The following is a 24,553-nucleotide window of genomic DNA, read 5'->3' on the forward strand; positions in this document are numbered from 1 at the left end:
AGTGTGAGAAATCTCATAAATTTTTTGGATTAAGAAATATTATTGATTTAAAGGGATACATTCAGAGAGAAGTCTAAAACCGTAGTAACTACCTGGGATTACTACCTTTTTCTCCGTCCTGTTTATTTTTTTTTCTCCAGGGCTGTGTGTCTTGCACGTTGCGGTTAGCGCCCACAGAGTGCCCCGCTGATCGGTTTATTCCCTCAATTTTCGTTTTCGTAAGCCGTTCGCCTATCTGTCTCTTTAATCTATGCGTACTTGCTTCCCACCTTTGGCAGTGGCGAAGGAACACTTTTCTATCCATCCATTGCAATTCTTTACATTGCCACTCAGCACTACCAACAGGTTACGGACCAGTTGAGTGATGTGTACACTGCAGTAACAGTGCTTCCCTCTTTTCTTCCCCTGTCGTGAGGAAGAACCAGAACCACTCTCCAGCATTGTTTCTTGGTTAAACCATTGACAGCGTCCTTAGATAGTCTCCCCATTCTTGTGCAGGCCCTTGTATGGACCCATGGCGATACCATCTAGTCACAGACTTGTTGAAAGTAAAAGAGATGACTGAAACAACAACAGTCCTCCGTTCTATTTTTGGCGTAGGTGATCAGCAGAGCTGTTATTCAACCAAACAGAACAAACTTACATTGATAGTGAACTAAGATACGAACCAAACCTAACATAAAGAAAAATGAGATGTCTTGAAAACCACACAGAGGTGGACTTTAGTGTCTTTAATATTGTCAGTAATGTATGTTTTCTTGAATATAGTGAATGAGATGGGTTGGAGAGCCACACAAGTTAGCGTAAGTCGTGCTTAATGTTTATCTATAACGACCTTTTTTATATGGCTGAATGATTTTCAGTGCTCAATAACTTTATATTTCCTTACGTAATGTGTAATGATGTTTTCCAGAGCAGCAGATGGTGGCGGAGATAGCTTTGCAGGATATTTTATGATGTTGTATTTTGTTCTATGTGTGCAATAGCTTATTTGTGTGAAGGCAAGCAGTAAATTTTGTTTTCTGTGAGAGAGTTAAGAAAGAGTAGTATATTGAGTTAACAGAATTTGTAACAGTAACCTGTTCAGTGATTAAAATAGATTTTGGAAAAAGAATTCCGTGGTGGTGCCAATTTTGGGCACAGTTGATTTTTTTGAGGAATAGTTAATTCACTTTTTACTCAGAGGATTAGTATTAAATTTAACTACTGTATATAAGATGATGGGTTTTATTGGAAAATAAATTTGTCTAAAAAAGCGTTCTATAAATAAGAAGTAAATTGTAGAGGACAGTAAAGTTTTCGAAAAATTTTTCACCGAGTCCTTTGCTTTTGAATGGAGAGCAGCAGTTGCTGACTAAAGTCTATATGTGTGTTAGGTTAGGATGTAGATATTAAGCATGGACACTTAGACGTACTGTATTTTGCAGAAACGGAAAAACTGGGCAAAACCTGATGCAAGACTGAAAGAGAACCCAAATCTGTGACGGACAGCTGGATTATGTACCCCAACGACGAGAATGTAATGCTGCAGATATGTAAGTGTTGATCTGAAAAAATTGAATCCATTTTGCTTCATCAGAGACAGAACCCAAAGGTGTTGTGAAGAAAGTGTTAATTAAAAGAGACGACACCCATGTCAAAGTGAAGATTTTGTAAAAAATTCAGAGACGAATCCCATATCAAAGTGAATATATTCTGTTAAGGTTCAGGAAAGGACACCTTCCACAGGGCCTAAATTTTATTTTAGTATATTTTTGAATGCTGATAAAGTGACGTAACAAAATTACTATTTTTGCTTAAAGTCAATGTGAAAGATAGAGAGCTTTTGTTCCGAGAAAATTATAATTTCAAGGAGAGTTCAATGCAAATACTTTGCTAATTCAGTTTTGTGAAAAATATGCAACAGTATAATTTAGTGAGAAAAATGTGATTTTGGAGAAAGATGGAATTTTCATTAAATTTATGTGATTGCATGATATTCAGTCCTAGATTTGATATTCAATGTATTTGTAAGTAATACTGTCATGTAGTTTAGATATTTGGATTATTGAGGAAAACATATTTTGATTAACAGTCTCATGGTAGTTAACTACAGACACAATAAGACCCATAAAATGTAATTAAGAGAAATTTTAGGTTTTTAAGGCATGCCTAGCGTCGCAATTGTTCTTAGCAAATGTTTGTTTTAGGATAGCTTGCTGCATGTAACTTTGGGGGCTGACATCAGGTGGCCTACCTGGGAGACACCTGTCCACCTGGCACTGCATGCCACGGGAAAGCTATTCATTGTCTCTTACTGAATACATACATTCACCACCTATAAGAACCCAAATAAGCGACATTAAATATTACTCAATTATTTTCTAAATCGGTACACTACTTTTTGTTATTCAGGAGAAGATTGTAACTATCATGGAGATAGAAAAAATTACTTAAAAAGTCAAAACCTGACACTTAGGGAATTAAATTCAGTTAGGAACTATAATAATTTATCTTATGGTATCATTCAAAAACCATAAACAGAACTCTCAGTGTGCAGAATTAATTAATTGAGATTTTCATACCAAATTTTTTATTATTTTTCGTTTTTGTAATATAAAAAAAATCATACAAAATTATTATTTGTATCTAATATTGTTATGGGAATAAATGTGAGTAAATGAGAGTGTGTAGATGTGACATTCGTCAAATTTTAATGTTACATTATACACTGTCTTAAGTAAGTTGGAAGGGTTACATACGGCTGTCGTGGTAAAGTGATTCTAGAAGATTTACCCACTTTGCTGATGACGTAAGTCTAGGTGTGATTGCTATTGTAAAAGAGCAGCCAGAAAGTCAGCTGGAGTAAAATCTGTAACTAAAGAATATTTCCAAAATTACTGTCTTTTCGTTTTTGTTCATTAAACATTACTTTAATATTTGTATGTCAGACTGACACAAATGCGTCTGTGTGTAAGGATTGGTGCAGGCCAGTTTTGGCGTGAGTATGATCATGAGCGAGCATTCTGATTGGCAGTGAGTATGGTCAACCAATCAGAATTGAGACGTTTCCCACTTGTTACCTGATAGATATACTGGGAGTGAGGCTGGAAGAAGGAGTCGCTCGCTAGTTTTGAACGCGGACAGTCATGTTACTAGTGCCACTCAGAATAATGTATAAGATGAAAAATTACTTAAAGTTTGAGTTATTGGTGAGCTAAGTCGACAGCAGTTGTTGTTGAGGACTGCTTGGCTAAACTTCAGAGATTTTGACTAAATCTGTTGGACAGATATTCGCGTGTGAAATATTGGCCTTCATAGTATCCATGTGGCATGTTTCAGTATTCAACCACTGAGCATTTTTTGGCGTGCAGTTTCTTTTTTTAGAAATCCGCAAGAAGGACTGAATGTATAACTCATATTAGTAGTGAGATTAATGACTATGAAAACGTTGTTTTGTTCGGGTCGGGTTTGGACAGATTTCTGGCTGCTGTACGTGTGAAATGTGTGTATGAATTGTGAAATGGAACGAAATAGCCAATAGTTTAAATGTGGTCCGAATAGTACCTTTTCTTGGGCTATCAAGGACAAAATAAAAATTTTGGTGTGGAAATTTCGGACATTATTTTCCAGAAGTCCGTCCGTTTTCTTACCGCCGATACAACTTTCAATGCTGTTTTTGTACAGAAATTTCTTTCATAACTAGAGTTGCGCGGCTTCAGTAATTGTAGATATTCGGTGGTGTTTTTCATCAACGCTGCTTTCTCATCGTAAGCATCTACGTTGCCGAGTGAAGGGACATTGAGCAGATGCCGTTCTGAGGAAGGTGAACTTTTAATTTGCAGCTTGCTTCACTCAGCGCTAAAGCAAATAATATTAAAACCCCCCTACGCCGCATAATATACAGAAGAATGGAAGAGAAACTTGAGGATCTCTTAGATGATCTGTTTAGTTTTGGGAATACTAGAGACATCGTATGGGCAGTACTCAAGTCGCGATTGTTAATAGAAGCACAGCTCAGGAAAAATCAGGACACTTTATAGGGTATGCCTACCTAGAAAAATCGTTCTATAACATAAAAGGACGCTAGAGTTGCGAAATTCAGAGAGAGAAGAAAACAATATGGAAAGACGGGTAATAGGCAAGGTGTTCAAGAAACGTGCCAAGTGCTCGGATTAACAGGGATTATCCAGCTGGAGAAAACGTTGGAGCCTCGCATTAGAGCCGATTCCGACATCCTTGCCGTTCATCTTTAGCACATTTCTCGGATATTTTTTGAAAAGTCTTATGGCCAGCATTAAAAAGTGTTATTCAATAGCACTCGTTTTGAAGATCTTTAGATTGACGCTAAAAAGTACATTATTCCACTAAAAACTAACTATATTGCGTCAATATATCATTTGGTACGAATGATAAAAGTATTATCCCTGTATGAAAATTACGTGTCTCTCTTCGCACTATCGCTTGTCGAAAAGCGTGCCCGTAGTGAGCTGAGAACAGCTAGGAAAAGTCTTAACAATTTTGTAAAGTCTTAACAATTTTGAACCAGAAAAGCTCAACAATTAGGACTGAGTTCACGTACAAGGAAAGATATCATTTAGCCACAACCAGCACAGTCCGCATACCGAACAAACAAGTGAACGTAGTATTTAGACAAGGGAGAAGAAATAACCTGAATATGAAGAAAGCTTGTAAAGTATTATACTCAAGAAACGACGTGATAGTGGACGTCTATCAAGAACTTTTCTTGAAAGGTATCGTCACAAAAAAAGTATTTGTCACATAGTCCAAGCACAATGAGGCAATACACAGAAAAGGTTCCGTGTAGGACATTCGACAGTTATGGGAGACCATTAGGAACGCACACTGCTAATACGGCAAATAGTAACACAAGAGATGCGAGTGTTTAAGTCGAACCCAGGCGGACTGAAGCAACAAAAGCTTAAAATGTCGAATCCAGGCGGAAGGAGGCAGGTTCATCGAGTTTTAGGCACCAATTTGTAAGAGACAGAACAACAAGGAGGTAGCGGAAACAACCTGAGATTGGTGATTACACAGGTACATCCAGCTCCTTCACCAGTTCAAATTCTGGTCAAATAAACAGATATTTGAGAAAGGATCACATGCTGGTATGTCTTCATCACTCAGGTCCTGAGCATGTGTGCACTGCTATAGAATGGGAAAAATAAATTTGGCCTGCGAAGTCGATGTATGTTGGGTTGTGAATTTCAAGGTATACGAAATTATTTAGATCCCAGTTTTATTTTGCTCACCCTGTACAAGTTAAGACAAATAGTGTTCAAATCAAGGCGAAGGATGCCTCAGAACGTCAAACAAAAGGGAAATGTAAGGCACGCCAGCGACTGCAAATGACAAAACCCAATCTACGGGTCTGCGTCCCACCCTGTCGTGTTCCAGATCGCTCTCCCACGAGACACAGTTATTCCCAGTCACCAAACAGGCGTTCATGCCGCTTGTTCATCCGTTGAAATGAGGAATAGTAAACAAGGCAACCATCTATGGGGAGAAGAGTGCTGGAAAGCCAAACTGACTTCATCATAGGCTGTCAACCTCTCCAGATACATGTCGATTATGGAAAGTCGTTCTCTGTTATATCAGATGACTATCGTTGAGCAGCTTAAGAAGAATAAATTCTCAGATTCAAAGGTCAGCGTGCTGAATGCAAATGGAAGTAGCATCCAGCCCCCAAGGAGCCTGCCTTGTGAGAATATCAGTGACTGAATAGCCTTTCAGACATGTCGGTTTTTTTTCTTTTTTTTTTTTTTTTGTTCCAGACTGAAGTAGTTACTCAGACAATATCATGCAACAACAGTTATCCTGGACAGAGTCTTACCGTTCAGGACACACATCCTACCGTCATCAATGAGACGATTTCTACTAGACAGCTGGTCATTCAGTATATCTGTGAAGCATCAAAGGTACTCAGCCTCACCAAAGACATCCGTCTACATGCTAACGACAGACAAAAATGGTTCAAATGGCTCTGAGCACTATGGAACTTAACATCTGATGTCGTCAGTCCCCTAGAACTTAGAACTACTTAAACCTGACTAACCTAAGGACATCACACACATCCATGCCTGAGGATTCGAATCTGCGACCGTAGCAGTCGCGCGGTTCCGGATTGAAGCGCCTAGAACCGCTCGGCCACCGCGGCCAGCCAAATACAGACATAACGAGCACAAGTAGATAAGGAGTGTTGTAGTTCGCCAACGCCCGCGATAGCTCATGTACGTGTAGAGGAACAGCCGAATCATTACAGAAACGTCAACTAAGTGCCACTAATGGATGCTACGCTATCTTTAAGTGTTGCCCGCGATGGAATATAATATTCATCCTACAATACGTCGAAACTTGACCATGGAACAATGTCGGCAAGCTTAGGCGATTTTGTGTGAATTTTTCGGCACATTCAGCCTGGTGTGGAGATAAGAGCGACCACGTGACCGAGGGTGAAACACCGTGTGAAAAATGGGGTTCATCAGTCCTCCCCCATTCCTCCATTAATCAACGCTCAAATAAGTTGTATCTGGGTGAAAGAATATGCAAAAATAAGTGGAGATGACGTTGCAAGATGACATCATTGAGCTGTCAGAGGGAACTTGGATCGGTAAAACATCTCATGGCCTCTCAAAATTAGTGCTGCCGTTTGATCTGTACAATGCTTCAGCCTCATTTGAACACATAACAAACAACCTATTTCATATCATAAATGGGTGAAGTTTCTTTCCTAAGTGAGTGCAGTTATTTTCTTTAACACATTTGAGAAACCTGTAATCCTCTTGAAATATGTGTTGATGTCTTTTGGCAGCTAATAGATGGAAATGGCGTTTGTCCAGAAAACAGATGTCCCTACTCTTCGTCTCATCCGTTGTATGAGAGACATCCTCGTAAAGTGCTCCTACTATAGACGCCTCATAAGAGATTTCAGTTATATTGTATTGCCATTATACGGACTGCGATAGAGACACAGTTCTGGGAGCGAGGAGAAAAACAAGGGTTACTGTATCCTTAACGAAGTGGTACCTTAATCATTTCCAACAAGTTTTGACGATTACGTCGAGACAAAACTACACACTGATGATAAGTGGTAATGTTCTGGTATAAATCTAGAAGAACTCCGAGAGAGTGACTACTTTCACCTTCAGAGTACATGTGAAGTCTTATAAGACTTACTCCTGGACTGAGAAAGAGTGTCTGCAGTTGTATTGAAATCACTGATTGCCGGCTGCATTTATATTGTAGACCATTCACTATTGTGCCTGATCATCATTCTCTATGCTCATAAGCCAGAAAGAATCATTACGTCGACGTCAGTAGCAGGATTACCGTGTCACCATACTATTAAAAAGTCGATGCAAACGAAAGGATGACGACTGCATTTCATCGAAACCATTAGAGAAACAGTGATGGTGATATCTTAATCATCACAGCACTAACGAACACTGAACATGAACAAGAACAAAAGAAAGTCTCGGCGCTAGCATTAACAGAAGTCCACAGAGGCGTTAAAGAAGTAACTGTAAAAGTAAAATTTCGATTAATGCATTGTAACGTTGTATAATTAGAAATAGCCCAGCTCATTTACAGTGAACAGTTTGAAGTACATCTATACCTATACAAAGTATTAAGTAAGCCACTTTGTGTGGACCGCTATCACTTCCACTCCTGAATGGAGCACTGTAAGTATGATTGTTAGTAAACCTTCGTCTGAGCTCGTATTTCTCTGAATTTACCATCATCGCCTTTTCCCAAGATACTGGATATTTCGAAGTCTTAGCGACAAAGATCTAAGGGTGAGAGATCGCACCTTGTGGAACACCATTTGTTGGAGGACAACGTTCGCCAACGTTCCCCAGTGACACCAGGCTTCACTTAAGACCGGTTATAGCCCTGGGAAGTGGCAAGGCGTAGGGACTCTGTGGCGTCCGTATGCAACATGTCTATCATCTGCTCCTTGTGAGAGGCTGCAGGCTCAGCAAAATTAATTTCCTGATTCACCTATAAATATCTTTTTGTCACTGTTTTTGTTGTTGAAAGTAACTCTATCAGTTTACTAACGCAGGTTGTGTGCTGCATACCTGGTTAATAGACCATGCTATTTCGGCGAAATACCGTCGTCTCAGGGTCGGTGAATTCAATAAAATGACGCCTAGTGTTGTCGGGTAGCGCCAGGGAACATCTTTTTCTCCAACGAAAGTTGTTACCTATTTTTTTATCGTTAAATTGTCGGAACGGTGGTATGCGCGTCGGCGGCATTTGTTGGGCTGATCTGTTCGCCTGTTGTGCGTCGATATTTTGCACGTAGGGATAACTTTTCTGTTGAACAGGGTGTGGTTCTAGTTCAAACTGACGGTGGACAATCGCGTGCGCTTATTCCCTGAATGCTGCAAAAGGATGTGTTGCGATTGCTCCATCAAGGACATTGGGGAATTGCTTACAGTAAATACACTCCTGGAAATTGAAATAAGAACACCGTGAATTCATTGTCCCAGGAAGGGGAAACTTTATTGACACATTCCTGGGGTCAGATACATCACATGATCACACTGACAGAACCACAGGCACATAGACACAGGCAACAGAGCATGCACAATGTCGGCACTAGTACAGTGTATATCCACCTTTCGCAGCAATGCAGGCTGCTATTCTCCCATGGAGACGATCGTAGAGATGCTGCATGTAGTCCTGTGGAACGGCTTGCCATGCCATTTCCACCTGGCGCCTCAGTTGGACCAGCGTTCGTGCTGGACGTGCAGACCGCGTGAGACGGCGCTTCATCCAGTCCCAAACATGCTGAATGGGGGACGGATCCGGAGATATTGCTGGCCAGAGTAGTTGACTTACACCTTCTAGAGCACGTTGGGTGGCACGGGATACATGCGGATGTGCATTGTACTGTTGGAACAGCAAGTTCCCTTGCCGGTCTAGAAATGGTAGAACGATGGGTTCGATGACGGTTTGGATGTACCGTGCACTATTCAGTGTCCCCTCGACGATCACCAGTGGTGTACGGCCAGTGTAGGAGATCGCTCCCCACACCATGATGCCGGGTGTTGGCCCTGTGTGCCTCGGTCGTATGCAGTCCTGATTGTGGCGCTCACCTGCACGGCGCCAAACACGCATACGACCATCATTGGCACCAAGGCAGAAGCGACTCTCATCGTTGAAGACGACACGTCTCCATTCGTCCCTCCATTCACGCCTGTCGCGACACCACTGGAGGGGGGCTGCACGATGTTGGGGCGTGAGCGGAAGACGGCCTAACGGTGTGCAGGACCGTAGCCCAGCTTCATGGAGACGGTTGCGAATGGTCCTCGCCGATACCCCAGGAGCAACAGTGTCCCTAATTTGCTGGGAAGTGGCGGTGCGGTCCCCTACGGCACTGCGTAGGATCCTACAGTCTTGGCGTGCATCCGTGCGTCGCTGCGGTCCGGTCCCAGGTCGACGGGCACGTGCACCTTCCGCCGACCACTGGCGACAACATCGATGTACTGTGGAGACCTCACGCCCCACGTGTTGAGGAATTCGGCGGTACGTCCACCTGGCCTCCCGCATGCCCACTATACGCCCTCGCTCAAAGTCCGTCAACTGCACATACGGTTCACGTCCACGCTGTCGCGGCATGCTACCAGTGTTAAAGACTGCGATGGAGCTCCGTATGCCACGGCAAACTGGCTGACACTGACGGCGGCGGTGCACAAATGCTGCACAGCTAGCGCCATTCGACGGCCAACACCGCGGTTCCTGGTGTGTCCGCTGTGCCGTGTGTGTGATCATTGCTTGTACAGCCCTCTCGCAGTGTCCGGAGCAAGTATGGTGGGTCTTACACACCGGTGTCAATGTGTTCTTTTTTCCATTTCCAGGAGTGTAGTTAGCTCGACGACGGGGTATTGACGCCCAAATTTAACACATGCCGCCAGAGTCATGCGCGGAGAACCAATTCGCTCCGCCACAGACATTCTTAGCTTTGCCCAAGACTCAGTTGCCATGGCAACGAGTTCACATTGACTTTGCAGGACCATTTTGGAACACTCGTTGGCTCGTAGTGGTAGACCCTTTTACCTAGTTTCCATCTGCGGTGCCTATGAACTCTACCACATCACGTAGCAAACGTTGCCATCCATATTTTGCATAGAAGGTTTGACAGAAGTACTTATGTCGGATAACGGACCACAGTTCATTTCACGAGATTTTGAACAGTTTTGTGAACGAAACGGCATTCGTCAATTATCCAGTGCTCCGTTTCACCCGCTCTCCAACAGAGAGGCATAACGCTTCGTACGCACTATCAACATCAGATGGCCAAGCTTCACACCACCCACACACGGGAAGAGGCGCTAGTACTCTTTCTCGCCTCCTATCGTTCCCACACACGAGACAGACCATCACCGGCGGAACTTGTGTATGACCGCCGCCACCGGACGCTACTACACTAGCTACTCTCACCACAAGGTCCGCAAGTATCGTATTGCGCCACGTGATGTTGTTCTTTGCATGGTTTATGGTGATCGTGGGCGCTGGGAAAGAGGGGTTATCCGGAAACGCATTGGCTCTTTTATGTATTTGATTGCAGGTCCCGGTGATTTACAGCGCCGCCACCAGAATCAAATTCGTGCCTGTCATTTCCCCGTAATTATTTTGCTTTTCTTCCCCAGATTCATGGCCTCAAGGGACCGCGCGTCCTCTGCAGCCGCCGCTGGTGCCACCAGGGCACCTCGAGAGGAGCGGATGGACGATGCACCACCGTCCCCCGTCCTAGCTCACTGACCCAATGGACCTGGACCCGCCTTCGCCGTCACCGTAGCCGTCTTCGCCCCAGGAAACGCCCTCAGGTCTGGACGTGTGCCCTGGCAGCAGCTTTCCGGAGGATGTTCCTGTTGCCTCGCAAGGCAGATGGTGGGGTACAATCAGGAGTACACCTTCTTCCACAGTCACAGCTCCCGGTCCATCCCTATGTCCAGCGCCCTGCCTCCCTCCCCATTGTCGTTCACAGCCTCCCTACAAGGCAACGATGTGGCATTTTGGGGGGAAAGGAATGTGCTAGCGTAAGCTGTTACCAGCACGCCTGTCGGCAAAGAGGTTGCAAGAATATTGATAACAGGGGCTGTATCAAGCTCACCTACGAGGAGAGAGGCCAAAGACAGAGTCACAAGCAATGTGCCACCAACGCCCTCCCGCCCACAAGTACTTTGATCGCCGCCACAGACAAGGGGCCAGTCAGAGAGAGTCAGAGTCACAGTCTCTGGCCAGTCAGAGTCAGATGCAGTCCCATTCAGCTCAGTTACTACCTCTGTCACTACTGCAGTTGGAATCTGTCAGTTCACGTCATCAGCTATGAGAGTGTAGTGTTTATATCGGGACTGGTATTTCTCCAGCAGTGGGGCTAACAGGGACTATTAAGGAAGTGCTTGTACCACAACGTATGGAATAGCTTAAGGATTAATGGGTTTCTGTTGTAGAAAATAAAGAACCCTATTAATACATGCATGCAGTTGTGTTCTAGAAAGAGGATACCAGCTACCAACAACATCCTCGTCTTTGTTTCCCATGGTGCAAGACTCTACGTTGTTGACGAGACACGAAACCTATGACGTGATATATTAGCCCTAGACGTTATATGGAAAGAATTTTGTGTGCAAAGCTTAAGGACGAATGTAACTTTCGCCTGACTTGTCTCAGCCAAGAAACATACTTCGATGAGTGTACATCACCACCAACGTCAACACTTGCTCTCCAATTTGCTCCAATGCTGGCCACAAGATTGATAATGAGTTCTCGTGGTAGGGCGTTCCATTCCCCTTGCAGCACGGCTAACAACTGCTCGATGGTCGTTTTTGGTGCTCGGGGAACATACAGACCAATCCATTCACTGAATATCATCTCGTTTCAACAGCTACTCCACCTAGGAAATTTGATGCGGTCACGCTCGTCATCCGTAAAATTGAAGTCAGGGCCGAAACAATACAGTGTAACAATGTCGTCGAGCGGTATGTGTACCGTGATCAGATTTGGTGATCAGTATGCCTACACTACGCTACATTATGTTTTCCCACACCATAACACCTGGACCATCAAAACGATAATTTGTCACAATATTTCAGGGAGCATTAAGCATTCCGATCTCTCACCACATGAGAGTACGTAGCGCATTCAGGAACATAGTCTAACAATATCGATTTGGTGGTCCAGGTGTTAGGGTGCTGGGAGGCATAATGGAGCATGGGCTCACTGACCTCCAAACCTTAGAAGACTATAAATTGACACGCCGACGGTATTGTGACACTATACTAGTTCTCGAAGGCTATAGATACAGCAATAAGGAATAGCTTGTAAGTAGGCTGTTTAGGTTTTCTTATTGGTAACGCCACGTAGCGCTCTGTATGAAAATCACTGGCTTTGCTGTGTGCAGTCTGTGGCTAGTTTGCATTGTTGTCTGTCATTGTAGTGTTGGGCTGTTGGCTGTTAACAGCGCGTAGCGTTGCGCAGTTGGAGGTGAGCCGCCAGCAGTGGTGGATGTGGGGAGAGAAATGGCGGAGTTTAGAAATTTGTAAGACTGGATGTCATGAACTGCTATGTATATTATGATTTTTCAACACTGTTAAGGTAAATATATTGTTTGTTCTCTATTAAAATCTTTCATTTGCTAACTATGCCTATCAGTAGTTAGTGCCTTCCATAGTGTGAATCTTTTATTTAGCTGGCAGTAGTGACGCCCGCTGTATTGCAGTAGTTCGAGTAACGAAGATTTTTGGTGAGGTAAGTGATTTGTGAAAGGTATAAGTTAATGTTAGTCAGGGCCATTCTTTTGTTGGGATTATTGAAAGTCAGATTGCGTTGCGCTAAAAAAATATTGTGTGTCAGTTTAAGCACAGTCTTATATAATTTTTCTAAGGGGACGTTTCATATGTCGACCCTTAGCCGGGGATACCTCACTGGAATCTTTTGATTTTTTCTTGTGGTTTGTGTAAATAGTGTAACTTTTGTTTATTGCTAGCGCGTAATTGTAGAGAGAATCTGCTTTGTAGTTGCAGTCTTTCATTGTTGTTGTGGCATGCATGTAGATTGCAAGTATTTCGCAGCTGCACTTGCAATTAACTATATATTATTTTCAGTGCTATGTTAATGTGTTCTATTATTTTTGCTCTTCAAATTGTGTTTTTATGTGTTGTCGTATGAAATATTGTGACAATAATGGCGTGTGAAAAACGTAATGCTAGACTCCAAAATAAACTGAGAAATGACAGTGAAGACGAAAGCAGTGTGTTAGCGCCACCATGTAATGAATTAACTAATCTTCAAAGTAGTAATTTGGTAATTGTGCATAGGGAAGTGGAGCGAGCTGCAAATAATGGTGTAGGCAGTGAAACAATTAGTGAACAGGGAAGCATTATCGCTCGATCGGTCGGCAACAGCTCGCCTCAGGAATCCGAAATGACAGAACACAATATTGCAAATACTGTAGACTCAGGTTTTGGGTCCTCACCGTTTTCTCAAATGAGTCAAGACACATTTTTTGCTTGTCAATACGTGAGTGTTGCCGGTGAAAATGCACTGCCAAAAAGCATAGAGAAACGCATTCCAGACACTAATACATTATTATTGCAGTTAATGCAACAAATGGAACAAAATCAGAGACAAACACAGCAAAAGCTTCAAAAGTTAGACACAATGGAACAACACCAGAGACAAACACAGCAACAGTTAGACACAATGGAACAAAATCTGCAAAAGTTAGACACAATGGAACAAAATCTTCGGAAGTTAGACACCACACTTGAACAAACACGTGAAGATTTAACTACTGAGTTACATAACATTGAATCTAAATGTCAAAAAGTCTGTAATACCGTAAAAACACAAATTTGTCAGCATTTCCAACCTATTTTTTCGCGTCATGAAAATGCATTACAGAATCACGAAGCAGCCATAAAAGAACTGCAAACTATTGTTCATGAAAATCACGACACCTTGCAAGCTAAAATTGACTCAACTGCATCTACCGATTCGGTTCCGCAACTTGCAAAAACTCAGGAAAACTTAAAGGACACAGTAGATACGATTTCAACACAAATGGACACTCTGAAACTTGGTTCAGAAAAACACACAGAGGAAATAATTTCGCTAACGGATAAAGTAGCCGAACTTTCAGATCAGTTTACTAACTTATCTACAAAGGTAGATGATCTGAATGACACAAGACCTGTAGCTTTCACTGACACTGAAGAGTATGAACAAATTAGAAAATTCAAACAAAATGAAATCAATACACAGTGCAAAAAAGAAATCCGGGAAGTACAAGATCAGTTAGCACAAGTAATACAAGAATTACATATTTCAGAGGACACTCGCGCTCCAGTACGGGAAGACGGACATAGAAATACGGAGCAACCACAAAATAATAACACAGGACACTTCGGAAATTATGAAAGAAATTGGCAAGGCGCAATGAATTTTGAGATGGAACCGCCAAAACGAAGTAACAATGAGCGATGTGCGACTCGCCGACACGATGCTTTTGACTATAAGCTGTTCATTACTACACGTAAATTCAAAACATTTAAGAATTCTGACAACGACATTCATCCACAAACATGGCTTCATCAATTCTCTCATTGTTTTCCTCCCAACTGGTCATTAGAGCACAGATTAGAATTTATGTGTGGCTACTTGGAGAATGAACCAGCTGTAAGAATGCGATCGGTCATTCACGATTGTCACAGTGAAGGAGAATTTTATCATGCCTTCCTCTCAGCATATTGGTCTCAAGCTACACATGACCGAGTAAAACATAGCATCATAATGATGAAACATTTCGAACAATCTGAATTCTCCAGTCTTGTGAAATATTTTGAACACATGTTGCACAAGAATCAGTACCTGTCAAACCCATACAGCCCCTCAGAACTCATCCGCATTTGCTTAATCAAATTGCCTGAACATTTACGACATATTATTTTGGCAGGACGTTGCAAAGACGACATTGAAGCTTTTCATGGACTCTCACAAGAATTAGAAATTGACACTGACAATCGCGGAACGCGAAAACAAGAACACAACAATTACAGGTCACATTCGTCGCAATTCCGCGATGAAAGAAATAATAACTGGACACGACGAGGCTATTCTCACAGCACAAATCGTCACCAAAACAGACACCTCCCATATGACAGCCACTGGCAGAGTAATAGTTACAGAAAAAGATCGCATTTCCGTAGTAACGAATATGACAGAGGCAATCATAGAAACAGACAATATGGCAACCAGAAGTATTATTATCACGGGAGACAGAATAACTTCAGACGCAACGGACCACCGTGCAGTGATAACTCAGGGAGAAATTCTCCACCACTTAACCAACAAGAAAGAAACTATGTAAACTACCGACAAAACGACAGACCTGAATTCCATCAGAACTGGCGAGCTTCAAACAGGGTAGGACCTTTTCGTCAAGGTGAATTTGTAGAAGTTAGGTCTCCTAATCCCAATAACGACGCGCGCCAACAAAGATACAGACAATGACCTGCACCGCAGGCAGCCACGTGCGCCGGCTGGCTCAGAGAAAAATAACATAGACACTAACCTTGAGAAAAATTCCAGCATTCTTTACCGACGTATACAGCATGACAATTGCGTTCAAGTTCAAACTCTGAGTACTATGAAGAGTAAAGGATTTCACCACACTTCACATATAAAACCGCTTATTGAGAGATAATCTGCTTTTTAACTTTGTCTTTGCCATATAACTTTTCACTTTACATTACTAGTATGCTTTGTCAGACTTAGAATCTGTTAATATGCAACAATGAAGTTAAATATCCAGTCAAGAACCAAGAGAACTTATTTAAACAGAAATTACGAATGCATTGTTATTGTGAACAGACGACACAATGTTATTGTTTGTGTATATTCTTGCTTGTTAGTTGCACGATTACGTAACAACTATAAGGCTCACATACTTAGAACATTTACCAGTACTGCTAATGAGATTTTAATGCAACATTTTGGTCTACTTGAAAATACATTCTGGATTTAAAGTACTTTCTGTGAGATACCAGATGGCACAGTGGTTGGTTTATGTGACAGCTACACGATTTTATCACGGCGCTACTAATGAGTGACAATTTACAATGTTGCTTTTGCTGTGTACCTATTTTATATCTGCCCAGTTTTTCTGAATTCTTCTGCAAAGTAAAACATGTTTTAGTAGTAACTTTTGTGGTATAGCTACAATGAGACAGCCTTTTCCGTAGCACAACAATATGTTACAGCACAGTACTTTCTTCATCACGGCAATAAGCGTAATAACTAAGATATCTATACGCAAAGCATTTCACTTTTGTTTATCATGAGGTAAGTGCATTGACTTCTGCAGAACTTACCTTTCGGAGGACGATAACTATGACACTTCCACAGAGATTACATTACAACAAGACGCACAGTTTATCGCTACAGTACACGCATTTGAGTGATTAATTTTGTACTTAAAACATTTATTTTTAAAGATATTTGAAGTACAACGATACAAAGGTTTTCCGTGATACATTTCATTCCATAGCTGTAATCTGTAACACCTGAGGGTATAATTAAATTAATCTTCAGGGGGGTACACGCCTACTTTGTGTACCATGTGTTTGGCAAGCACAAGGAGCCCTAGCTAATATGGTATTTGCTTATACAACTTTACACATCGGTACCATATTTCTCTAACACACAAATTACACAGCTATCTGATTATTTAACGGAGAAACAAACATTCTTTTTACTACGTCAGTGACAGATGTTTATGCAATTACACAGCTGGATAACTTCACACGTATGAAATTGTATTTTGTCTGTACTGTGTGAACCCTTCATCTTTTTCGGAACCATTGTGATACTATGAGAGCTTTGAATGATGTATTTGGTATGGGATCATGATTTCTAAAGTATGTTTGAGGTAGATGACACTATTGAAATGAGCAGAGAATTTTTTTTAGGTTTTGAAATTATTGGAGGAAGCTACGACGATTTTGAGAATTGACTGAGATGTTATGATATTATTACGATGACATTGTGTATTATGCTGTTGAGGAATGTTTATTATGATATGTATTTATTATGATGAAATATTGAAGAAGTGTCGACGAATATGTGTATGTGTAATAAGGTAAGGAATATGAGTAGTGGTTAGGGACTCTGACTTGTGAAAAAGGATGTTGGAAACCGAGAATCGTACTTTAAGAGTTATGAAATGTGTGTAAATGCGTGAATGTATCACAATGCTGGCGAAAATTATTTGGACACTGTTATATTTATAGGACTTTGTTTCTACAGATTTGCAATGCAAATTCTCGAACTGTGAAATTTTTATATGAGACTGTCACTGTAATGCAAACTGGTGTCGTAAATATTTCAGTAAGAAAGTTAAGTGACCACCTTCACGTAATGCGACGTGGGGACCCAGCTGCGCGACAATCGCCTGGAAAAAAGCCATTAGTGTGTACCTTTCAGAGGCACAGGTGGAAAAAAAGGAGGCCATTATCCTCGCTATTGACATTTCTTTGTAGAAAGCATCGCAAATACGACACACTCAAACTTGAAAACATATGATTACACTGTGGAGCTCGTAATTTATGGTGTTTACTAAAATGCCTAATGAAATGATGAGAAACATTTCACATCTGTTGCCTTGCTAGTTGAAAGATTGTTTACTGCATTATGAAATGCCATATGGCTAGTGAATGACGTTTCACGCCATGCTTTGCCTATTTTGTTTAATGTCTAGTTTCTAGCTGCACTGCAGCATTGGTTAAAATAAAATTTAATAGATGTACTAATATAGATATTTTATGCCTACAGATCCAGTAAATAACCATTTTATAATCTACTTAAAAAAAACAAGGGAACACAAAAAGATATTTCCCTTCACAGGAACTGCATACATAATTTTTATCAATGACTGGGTAACTTATTTAGTAGTGTAAGTTAAGGTGATGCATCACCCTAGTGTTAAGATGTGACATAGGTATTAAACATGGCCATTTTTACTGTAATATTTTTTCTGCTTGAGCTATGTCATGTTTAGGTATAAGTTATTGCATTTGCTGCTGCTGTTTGCCAGGCATAGTCCTACTGAATTTTACATTGTATTAAGCTAGGTTTACTACTGATTTATTTTTCTTGTTTGCTGCGCATTTCCTTATTTTAGTTGTAATATTGCATTTGCTTTGCTAATTTATTCTGCTTGCTTTGCCAATTTGAATTTTTGTCATTGCTGTTTGTGTTAATTTGTTATGTGCTGCTGCATTGCCTTGTCCCTTGGTATATATATCTGAGCTCAGTATATTTAAGTTAGCTTAAGAGGGGGTAGACTATATAAGAAACTAACTATGATGAATTGGAAGAAATGCATTGAAAAGTTATAAGAAAATGGTTTGGCCAAAAAAAAGGTAGTGTACATTGGAGAAAAACTATTTTTGACAGAGGATGTGAACAGAATACAGAAAGCAGGCTTAGATAGGACTTTTTGGGAATAATGATGAACGAAGGGAGATCTCCATGCAAAATACTGCAGTAAAACAAACCCTGTCCTTTCCTTTTGTGTAATCCCTCTATATGTTTGTGTACTCTTGTGTTTTTGTGTTTTTCCTGTCTTTATGTGTTTTGCTAATACGATTTATGTTGTAGAATTTTTCTAGTACTAAACTACATTCACTATGAGGAAGAATACTGTTATCCTCAAATATAATTTGCATTAATACTATGTTATTTACTTTGTAAAGATGTTTAGACATTATTTATTCTGTTTTGTTGCTCATATGTGAAGGTGATCTTTCAAAAGTTATTCTGATCTTTATGTATGTACTTATGTCATTATTTTTGTAACACTGATGTATATATTTATTTCTATTCTTTTGTAAAGCCTGTGTTACTACAAATGTTATCTGTATTGTTATGTTCTTTAATGATGGGTTTTGTACCTTTGTTATTGTATTTTTATGTTATCAAATTGTAATTGTTACCAGTTCTTCAAATTAAGTATCATTTCACTGCACACGTTTCTGTTGGTCATAATATATGCACAGTATGTGAGAAGTTGGGACTGTTAGTGCTTGCACGTGTGTTAAAAATTCAGCAAGGGACTGGATAACAGCATTGCTGGTTCTAAGGACAATTCCAAAAACTTTGTGAGTGCACAAGTGGTATGTAAATGCGTGAATGTATTACAATGCCGAGCAAAAATTTTTTGGACACTGTTATATTAATAGGATTTTGTTTCTACACATCTGTAACGCAAATTCTTGACCTGTGAAACTTTTTATATGAGACTGTCACTGTAGCAGAAGCTGCTGTCGTAAATATTTCGGTAAGAAAGGTAGGTGACCGTGACGTAATGCGTTGCGAGTGGCCGGGTGTGCCAGCCGCCTTGAGAAAAAGCCTTTAGATGGATAAGAAAGAGGCCATTATCCTCGCTATTGACATTTCTTTGTAGAAAGCATCGCAAAAATGACACTCTCAAACTTGAAAACATGATTACACTGTAGAGTTCTTAATTTATGATATTTACTGAAATGAAATGATGAGAAACATTTCACGTCTATTGTCTTGCTAGTTGAAAGATTGTTACTGCATTATGAAATGCCATATGGCCAGTGAATGACGTTTCACGCCTTGTTTTGCCTATTTTGTTTAATATCTAGTTCCTAACTGCACTGCAGCATTCGTTAAAATAAAATTTTATAGATGTACTAATATAAATATTTTATGCCTACAGAGGCAGTAAAAAATAACTTTATGATGGATGTACTCCAAGAAAATGAGGGAGCACAAAAAGACATTTCCACTTCACAGAAATTGCATACATAATTTTTGTCAGTGACTTGGTAACTTGTCTGCTAGAACAAGTTACAGTGATGCATCACTCTAGTGTTAAGATGTGACATAGGTATTAGACATGGCCATCTTTACTGTAATATTTTTTCTGCTTGAGCTTTTTCACGATTAGATATAAGTTATTGCATTTGCTGCTGCTGCTTGCCAGGCATAGTGCTATTAAATTTCACTTTGCATTACTCTGTTAATCTAGTTTTACTACTGATTTATTTTTCTTGTTGCTGCACATTGGCTCATATTAGTTGTAATGTTGCATTGCTTGGTAATTTAGATTTACTACAGCTTGCTTTGACAATTTCCATTTTGTTTCATTGCTGTTTGTATTAATTGTTTTATGCTGCTGCATTGCCTCGTCCCTTAGTTTAGCATCTGAGCTCAGTAGATTTAAGTTAGCTTAAGAGGGGGTAGACTATATAAGAGAATGAATTGCGATGAATTGGAAGAAATGCATTGAGAAGTTATACGAAAAAAGAACAGAAAGCAGGTATAGGTAGGACTTGTTGGGAATAATGATGAACAAAGGGAGATCTCCAAGAAAAAAAAGGTTTTGTTTGCCAAATACTACAGTACCAAATGTTACAGTGAAAACAAACCATGTCTTTTCCCCCTATGTTATCCCCCTATGTGTTTGTGTACTCTTGTATATTTGTGTTTTTCCTGTCTTTATGTGTTTAGCTAATAAGAGTTATGTTGTAGAACTTTTCTGATAATATGTTATTTTCTTTGTAAAGATGTTTAGACATTATTTATTCTGTTTTGTTTTAATGCTCATGTGTGAAGTTGATGTTTCAAAAGTTATTCTGATCTTTTATGTATGTACTTATGTCATAATTCTTGTAACACTGCTGTACATGTTTATTTCTATTCTTTTGTAAAGCCTGTATTACTACAAATGTTATCTGTATTGTTATGTTCTTTAATGATGTATTTTGTACCTTTGTAATTGTATTCTTATGTTATAACATTGTAATTGACACCAGTTCATCATATTATTAACTTGTAAGTTCCATTTCACTGCACACGTTTCTGTTGGTCATAGTATATGGACAATATGTGAGAAGTTGGGGCTGTTAGTGTTTGCACATGTGTTAATAATTCAGCAAGGGACTGGATAACAGCATTGCTGGTTCTAAGGACATTTCAAAAAAATCTTTTGTGACTGCACAAGTGGTGGTTTATGGACTTGCTATATTCTCTGCAAGACTCTTCGATTGTGATTGTGCACCTGCACAGTAGCAACAGATGGCTGCTGGCCGTCTTTACAAGTGGGTCTGCATCTTTGATGGCCCACCAATAATATTATTTCTACAAGGACTACAGTGGGTCTGCACGTTTGATGGCCCACCAATACCATTATCTCTACAAGGACAGTTGCATCTTTGATGGCCCACCAATACCGTAATCTGTATCAGGACTACAGTGGGTCTCTTCTCTGATGACCTACCTACCAATATTCTTCAAAACTTCGATTGACTCTACTGTGGGTTTGCTCTGTTGTGGTCCATTACATGTCTGCATCTCAAGAGTCAGCACTGTCTTTCCGTTGGAATGACAACACTACTTCTTCAAGACTGCATGAAAATCCACTACTTCCGTGTGCATTTTCTTTTACTGCTCAGACTTTGAGAAAAAAAAAACACTGCAGTTTTACTGTGATGAATGATCAGGACTGTCTTTATGGACTGTGAGAAAATTTTTGCTTTTGACCAGCATTGTATCAATAAGTGTGTGCATTTGATTTCTTTGTTATTGCAATTATGATTATGAAAAATTTTTTTCAAATCTGTATTGGCCACTTCCAAAAGAATTTGTAAAAATTTTTGTGGGGAGCCTGGGGGCTATGTAAGTAGGCTGTTTAGGTTTTTATATTGGTAACGCCACGTAGCGCTCTGTATGAAAATCACTGGCTGTGCTGCGTGCAGTCTGTGGCTGGTTTGCATTGTTGTTGGCCATTGTAGTGTTGGGCAGATGGATGTGAACAGCGCGTAGCGTTGCGCAGTTGGAGGTGAGCCTCCAGCAGTGGTGGATGTGGGGATAGAAATGGCGGAGTTTAGAAATTTGTAGGACTGGATGTCATGAACTGCTATATATATTATGACTATTAAGGTAAATACATCGTTTGTTCTCTATAAAAATCTTTCATTTGCTAACTATGCCTATCAGTAGTTAGTGCATATATTGTTTTTCTCTATTAAAATCTTTCATTTGCTAACTATGCCTATCAGTAGTTAGTGCCTTCCATAGTTTGAATCTTTTATTTAGCTGGCAGTAGTGGCGCTCGCTGTATTGCAGTAGTTCTAATAACGAATATTTTTGGTGAGGTAAGTGATTTGTGAAAGGTATAGGTTAATGTTAGTCAGGGCCATTCTTTTGTAGGGATTATTGAAAGTCATATTGCGTTGCGCTAAAAAAATATTGTGTGTCAGTTTAAGCATGGTCATGTATAATTGTTCAAAGGGGATGTTTCAAGCTCATATAAGAAACAGCTCAGCAGGCTGTACAGTTGAAGACGAATGGATATATCTAAAAACGGCAATCACAAAAGTTAGAGAGGAAAACATAAGTAGAAAAAAGGTACCTGCAAGAAACTATTCGTAACAGAAGAAGTTAATCGTGACTTAAGGAAGCACAAAATGTTCAGGGAATATCAGGAATACAGAAGTACAAGTCACTGAGGAATGAAATAAATAGGCAGTGCTGGGAAGCACTTGCAATGTGCAGAAATAGAAAAAGAAACGATTGCCGGAAGGACTGAAAGTCGAAACACATACGGAGAAATTAAAAACAAAGTTGATAATTTTAAGAGTGCAACAAGAATTCCACTTTAAATGCAGAGGAGAGAGTGAACAGGTGGAAAGGGTACACTGAGGGTGTCTATGAGGGAGAAGATGTGTCTGATGTGTTAAGAGAAGAAACAACACTCGTTTTAGAAGAGATGGGGGATCCAGTATTACAAGCACAATTTAGAAGAGCTTTGGAGCACTTAAGATCAAATAAGGCAGAAAAAAATGGTTCAAATGGCTCTGAGCACTATGTGACTTAACATCTGTGGTCATCAGTCCCCTACAACTTAGAACTACTTAAACCTAACTAACCTAAGGACATTACACACAGCCATGCCCGAGGCAGGATTCGAACCTCCGACCGTAGCAGTCGCGCGGTTCCGGACTGATAGCCTAGAACCGCTAGACCACAGCGGCCGGCTAAGGCAGATGGGATAGATAACACTCCATAAGAATTTCTAAAATCATTAGAAGAATTGGCAACAAAACGACTATTCACGTTGGTGTGTGGAATGTATGAGTCTGACGATATACCATATGACTTTCGGAAAAATATCGTCCACAAAATTGCGATGACTGCAAGTACTGACAGGTGCGAGAATTATCGCACAATTAGCTTAGCAGCTTATGTATCCGAGTTGCTGACAGCAATAATATACGAAAGAATGGAAAAGAAAACTGAGAATGTGTTACATGACGATCAGCTTTGCTTTAGGGAAGATACAGGCACCAGAGAGGCAGTTCTCCGTTGCGGTTGATAATGGGAGCCCGACCAAAAAAGAAAAAAAAATCAAGACAAGTTCATAGCATTTGTCGACCTGGAAAAACCTTTCGACAATTGAAAATGCTGCACGTTGTTCTGAATTCTGAGCAAAATTGGGATAAGTTATAGGGAGAGACGGGAAACAAACAATATGTACAAGAACCAAGACGGAATAATAAGGGTGGATGACCAATAACAAAATGCTTGGATTAAAAACGGTGTAAGATAGGGATGTAGTCTTTCACCCCTACAGTTCAATCTGCATATCAAAGAAGCAATGATGGAAATAAATGAAAGGTTCAGGAGTGGGATTAAAATTCAAAATAAAAGGATACCAATAATACGAATCGCAAGAATTACAGGATGTGGTGAATGGATTGAGCAGTCTAGTGCGTTCATAATAAGGACTGGGAGTAAATCTAAGAAATGAGTAAGTAATGAGAAGCAGCAGAAATGAGAACAGCGAGCAACTTAACATCAGGATTGATGATCACGAAGTAGGTGGAGTTAAGTAATTCTACCACACAGGCAGTAACATAATCAAGGACGGACGGAGCAAGGAGGACATCAAAAGCATAATAGCATTGGAAAAAAGGGCATTCCTACCAGTATTAAACATAGGCCTTAATTTGAGGAAGACATTTCTGAGAATGTACGTCTGGAGCACAGCACTGTGTGGTAGTAAAACACGGACTGTGGGAAAACCGGAACAGAAGAAAATAGAAGGATTTAGATGTGGTGCTACAGGCGAATGTTGAAAATTATATGGACTGATAAGGTATGGAATGAGGAGGTTCTGCGCAGAGTCGGAAGGGAATATGTGGAAAACACTGATAAGGAGAAGGGACATGGTGACAGGACGTCTGATAAGACATCATGGAGTGACTCCCATGGTACCGGAGGAGCTGTAGAGGGCAAAAACTAAGGAGGAAGACAGAGACTGGAAAACATCCAGCAAATAATTGTGGATGTAGGTTGCAAGTGTTACTCCGAGATGAAGAGGTTGGCACAGGAGTGGAATTCGTGGCGGGCCACATCAAAACAGTCAGCACGTTAAGCAGGTCGTGTTTTATTGAGCATGTCTCATTTGTATTAAATTACATTTAATCTTACAACATGATGTCAGAAGAGC

Source organism: Schistocerca nitens, chromosome 5 (assembly GCF_023898315.1).
Source record: "Schistocerca nitens isolate TAMUIC-IGC-003100 chromosome 5, iqSchNite1.1, whole genome shotgun sequence".
Classification (NCBI taxonomy): Eukaryota; Metazoa; Arthropoda; class Insecta; order Orthoptera; family Acrididae; genus Schistocerca; species Schistocerca nitens.